This window comes from Pleurodeles waltl, chromosome 7 (genome assembly GCF_031143425.1).
Source record: "Pleurodeles waltl isolate 20211129_DDA chromosome 7, aPleWal1.hap1.20221129, whole genome shotgun sequence".
Taxonomy (NCBI): Eukaryota; Metazoa; Chordata; class Amphibia; order Caudata; family Salamandridae; genus Pleurodeles; species Pleurodeles waltl.
Window position 1 is genome coordinate 1,133,223,460 of NC_090446.1, and position 6,279 is coordinate 1,133,229,738.

Below are 6,279 nucleotides of genomic sequence, written 5' to 3' on the forward strand. Positions count from 1 at the left end.
TCTACCCACACGGGAGACTGGCAACTGGCGCCTAGTTCCAGCCTGAAGTCAAGCAGATTCGAATCCAACTCACTGTAGCCCAGAGTCATCCTTACAAAAGCGTGCCCCCTCCTCTCAGACTCGGGAAAACTACACAAGCCTTTGGAAACTGGTCAGATCTCCCAGACGTCTCCTCTTCCCAAGCCTGAGCAGAAAGGAAAACACCAAATGTACTCTCTCTTATCAGGTCTAGTCTGGTGTGAAGAAAACAGCTTGGTTCATCTTGTGGAAAAACACAGCTTGGAAGAATACAGACATCTGCGATGTTTCAACTGCAATGTCTAACTCCACGTTAAAGCCAATAGGGAGCTAACCTAAATATCAAATGTAATGTCTAATGTCATGTCAAAGCCAATAGGCAGCTAACCTAAATATCAAATGTAATGTCTAATATCATGTCAAAGCCAATAGGCAGCTAAGCTGAATACAGAATGTAATGTATAATATCATGTCAAAGCCAATAGGCAGCTAAACTGAACAAAACATATAATGTGCCATATAATGTGCTACTGGTGAACATTAAACAACTAATATGCGCAGTGGTGAAACACAAAGTCATTGGTCAAACACAATTAATAGCATCACATAGGCCCACTACAGCTCCTGCAGTGGCCAAGGCCCTCCAGGGAATATTTGCCAGGGTGGGTTTCCCTAAGGAGGTTGCATCCAACAGAGGTGCAAACTTCATGTCTGAATACCTCAAAGCAATGTGGAAGGAATGTGGTGTATCCTACAAAATCACCATTCCTTTTCACCTACAAAGAAATTGGTTGGTTGAAAGATTAGATAAAACCCTAAAAGGTATGATCATGGGACTAAAGCAAACTAAGGAGAAAATGGGATGTCACATTACCTTGTCTTCTTTTTGCCTACAAACAGGTTCCACAGAAGGGGTGGGTTACAGCCCATTAGAACTTTTGTTTGGACATCCAGTAAGAGGGTCCTCTTAGTCTTGTGAAGGAGGGACGGGAACAACTTCCCAAACGGGACTTAGTTGACAATGTGCTAGACCTGCGTACTTGCATGGCAGAGTACATAAAGAAGGCTTCCAAAGACCTTGAGGCCAGCCAGGAGCTGCAGGAGCAATGGCATGTCCAAAAGGCTGTGCTGACTGTTTACCAGCCAGGACAGAAAGTGTGGGTCTTGGAGCCTGTGGCCCCAAGAGCACCACAACTGTGGAGAAAAAATGTGAGGTCACCTATTTGGTTGCCCTGGGAACTCAAAGAAGCCCCCACAGAGTGCTTCATGTGAACCAGGGCTGACATGAGCTTACTCATGTCCACTAATGAACGCAGAAAGCAGAGAGTGACCTTCTCCCTGACCTTCTCTCTCACAACCCTGTTGATGCTTCAGTGGATGGGGTAGTCTTTATTGATTGCCTCTCTGAACAGCAACAAGCTGACTGCAGACAAGTTCTCAGTCAGTTTTCTAAACTCTTTTCCTTGACAACCAGTCGGACAACCTGGTGTGCACATGATGTGGACATAGGTGATAGTTTGCCTGTTTAGAGTAAAATCTGACAGATTGCATGAAGGCAGAGGTTCAAAAGATGCTGGAGTTGGGGGTTATTGAGCCTCCACACAGCCCTTGGGCTAGTCCAATAATACTTGTGCCAAAACCTCATTTCCAGGGCGGAAAGAGAGGGTTGACGTTTTGTGTAGACTACAGAGGCCTCAATGCAGTCACTAAAACTGATGCCATCCTATCCCCAGAGCCGATGAGCTGATTGATACTTTGGTTTTAGCCAAGTATCTCAGCACTTTTGATTTAACAGTAGGCTATTGGCAGATCAAGTTCACGGATGCTGCTAAGCCTAAAAGAGCATTTTCCACTCCCGGTGGGCACTTTCACTTCACAGTGATGCCCTTTGGTCAGAAAAATAAAACCTGCCACATTCCAAAGGTTGCTGAATCTAGTTCTGCAAGGCCTGAAATACTTCAGTGCAGCATATCCAGATGATATTGTGGTCTTTAGCTCCACCTGGCAGGATCACCTGGTCCACCTAAGGAGTGTACTTGAGGCCTTGAAAGAGGCAGGCCTCACTATCAAGGCTACCAAATGCAAGATAGGGCAGAGCAAAAGTGGGTTAATTGGACCACCTGGTAGGTGGAGATCAAGTTCAACCCCTACAGAGCAAAATCCAAACCATTATGGATTGGGTTGCTTCAACTACCCAGACTCAGGTCAGAGCTTTTCTAGGCCTGACTGGGTATTACAGGAGATTTGTAAAAGGGTATGGCTCCATTGTGACCCCTTTGAATGATCTCGCCTCTAAAAAGATGCCTAAAAAGGTACAATGGACAGTTATCTGTCAAGAGGCCTTTGGTGTCCTGAAAAAGGCCATGTGCTCAGCTCTAATTTTTAAAAGTCCTGACTATTCAAAATAATTCATTGTCCAGGCAGATGCTTCAAAAATAGGACTTAATGACAGAGGGCTAGGATCAATCTGTAGCTTTTATCAGCAGAAGGTTGACCCCAGAGAGAAGTGTTGGTCAGGTTTTGAGAGGGAGACCTTTGCTGTTGTCTGGGCCTTGAAGAAGCTGAGGCCATACCTGTGTGGCATTCACTTAATTGATCAAACAGATCACAACCCCCTTTTTTGGCTTAAACTGATTATGGGTGAAAATCCCAAACTTTTGAGGTGGTCACTTTCCCTACAGGGGATGGACTTTTCAGTGGAACACAGACCTGGGAGTAACCATGCCAACGCAGATTGACTTTTCAGATATTTCCACTTATAAAATGAAGACTCATAAGAGTAAGGCTAGTCTTATTCTCTTTTGTTTGGGAGCGGGTTATGTAGGAAAGTAACATCTTTCTGACAGTTACCCCCACTTATTGCCTGGTGTCAGTGTATTTAGACTGTAGTACACTGGGATCCTGATAATGAGGACCCCAGTGTCTGTGTTCTCTCCTACATATTTGGTTGCTGGCAAACCTTTACACCCCACACTTGGGATACTGCTGCACCCATAGTATGTGGTACTGAGGTACCCAGGGCACTGGTACACCAGGGGTCTCTCATAGGTTGCAGCATGTATCATGCCACCCATGGGAGCTCCTGCAAACTGTCTCCATTGCAGTCTGCGTGAAACAGTGCATACACCTTTCAATTTAGATATAAGGCTTGCCTTATATTGGGGTCCTTGCACTTGGACACTGTAGGTCACCCCTCTGGTACGCCCTTCAGCCCAAGGGCAGGGTGGATGTTCCTGAGTGTGAGGGTGCCCCTGCATGAGCAGTTACCCCTACCAACTCCAGACTCCATTCCCTGGGTTTTATAAGTGCGGGAGATCCATCTTAAGGTATGTAGTGGACACTGGTAAACACGAGTGGTCCAACTACATAATGGCTTCTCCAAACCTAGGCGTGTTTGGTATCAACCATGTTGGACTCATGCAACTACACACATTCCAGTGTTAGTTGCATGATAGCATGTACTCTGGGGGTTCCTAAGAGCCCCCCCATTCTGCATGTACAGCTTGCAGGGTCTGCATGCCATCCCGCGCTGCTGCCAACCGTAGACACTGTGCTGTCCTCCTGCTGGTGAGCTTAACTCGAGCAGGGGAAGGCAAAACAAAGGATTTCCTGTAAGAGCGAAGTGTGACCACCTCTCCCTTTCAAATGGGTGTCTCCGGAGTGGGGTAGCGTCTGGGCACCAACACACTGCTTTGAAGAGTACATTTGGTGCCCTCTTTGCATAATCCGGTCTGCACCAGTGCAGGAACCTCCGGTTCCTGCTCTGGCGCGAAAACACACAAAGGACGGGAGTGACCACCCGATGTCCAGTTCCTTTCCTAGGTAGGTGCACAGAGCTCTGCCAGGTGGCTAGTTGATTCTGCCATCTTGGAAATAGGCAGAGGCCCCTGGGAGCATCTGACTGGTTAGGACAGATAGATGATGTTCCTGACCCCCTGTGATAGGTGGGTCACTGTACTCCCTTTCTGGGTTACTTAAGGGCTCCCCCAAGAGTGGGTCCTCACAACTGTCAAGCAAGACTCTACAAGGAACTCTCTGCAAGACAACCTCTGCTAATGGCCTCTGGAACAGCTGCTGGTCTGCTTTTCAAACTGAAACAAGTCTGTATGCATTTGGGAGGGCTCCCACTGCAACATTGTTTCACCAGTTCCTGCAAGATTTCTGTAACATCCGTGGCGGTGGATCCTCCAGGGTCACAAGGACTCTACCTTCATCCAAGAAGCAAGAAGAAATCCCTTGGAGTAAAGGAGTCACTCCCCTGCATCCACCGGCACCTCAAGACAACAAAGACTGGCTGGTGGATTCTGCTGTCCCACAGACCTCAAAGGCTCTGCAACACAGGTGGTGGTTCTGTGGTCCTCTCCAGGTCCAACTTGTCTTCTGACCAACTTGGGAGGCAGTGGGTCCTAGCTGCAGTCACTGGATCGGAACCCCTGTGCACCACGTTGGTTGCTTTTGCCAAGGCTTGTTGACTCTTCCTCTCGGAGATCTTCAGGCTCCAAGAAACCCTAGTCTCCAGCACTCTGCACCTCTAAGTTCAGCTTCCACTCTGCAGCTCCTGCAATGTGGGACTCCTGTTTGTTTTGTTGTGCTGCAGAGGCTTCCCTGCGACTCCCTGTGCCTGCTGCCAGTGGGTCACTCACGGGGGCTCCTCTGGCTGGCTTTCCTTCCTGCTGAAGGCCTGCCCTGATTCCCATCCAAGAGTCAAGTCACTAGGACCTTGCTGGTCCTCAAAAACCTAAAATCTTCCTTGCATCAACTAATTGCATTTGCCAAGGCTTGTTGGTGGTTCTGCAGGCCACTAACCCTACTGCAATCTGGTGACAGACGTGGGACAGCTTGTGGGTGGCTCCAAGGATCTCTCCTGCATCCCCTGGACTCTGCAAGTGGACTTCTTCCTTCACTGTCATGCAGGAACTTCACCTCCAAGAGGGTGGGCATGTCCTACCTGCACCAAATGAACATCTCTGAGTGGTCTGGACACCGTCCTCTTCTTCTTCAGGTTCTTCATGTCTGGAATCCACCTCTGGGTTCCACCGACCTGGTCCACGGGTCGTGACAGCAGCTGGACAACCAAGGCTCCCATTGACTCCAATGATGGTGTCCAACGTCATTTCACACCTTTGCATCTGGGCTCCCTGGTGTAGGTACTCCAATCTTCTTGGTATCCACGGGTGGGGGTACTATCCAACCTTCTTTGTGCCAACTAATTTCCTCAAATTTCTCTGGGAAGGGTCCTGAATCCGGAACATTCTAACTGCAACGGTCCTGTGTTCGCCTATGGGTCGCCCAGCTCAATAACTGTGCACTCAGGCGCCTTTGGATTTCTGATACTTACCTCTGGTAATTACTTACTCCCCCAGCCCTTTGGATGTGCCCAACCAAGGTAAGTGTGTTAGATTCCATTCTTTTACTACTTTCTTAGCATGTGGTTTGGCCCTCCCATAGGGTCCCATGCATTTCTATGCTTTTCCTGCTTGTTTTTGTGTGTAGATATCTCCAAGTGGAGATATACCCATGTTAGTATAGTAGTAGTGCTGTAATAAAAAATACTTTACTTTTGCAACACCTGGTGTGGTTCTTTCATGTGTGACAATCACTGACTTGACTAATGTGGCCCCCACAACTAGTGGATCCCCACCCAGATGAGTTTTGGTGGTTTCCATATCATTTGGGGACGAGCGGCCAAACGCTACCAACTTCCAATAGCAAACAAGCAATCAGTCTATTTTTTTGTTTATGATTTTAAATAAAAAAGCTGTGAGACCTATTCCAATTGTTGATATATCCAGGAGGAATTGCAGTTATGGAAAACCCTGTCACTCATAACCCCACCTAACCAGCAAGGAAGTCTCAGTTATGTCTGGGGATACTGTACAGGCTGCCAATTCACTGGCAATACGGGGCAGGTATAGCCACCAGATGTGGTCAAACATTGGCACATATATAACATTTCTGGTGGAATACATAAAGGACAAACCCCCCACCCCCCCCCAAAAAAACAGATTCTGCAGGGGGGCGAAATGCCCTCATAAGACAGCATAGATTGCGTTTTAGATATAACTTCAATAGGATCCCACAACTGGCAGGGTCACTGGTCCTTAGACGCCAAGGTTGGTTCAAGGCCACAACATTTAGGGCCTGATTATGACCCTGGCGGTCACCAGGCTGCCAAGGTCATGGTGGCAGTTGGACTGCTGTGGTCATGGCGGTCCGACCGCCATATTGTGACCGTGGTAGAGCTGCTATGGTCCCACCGCT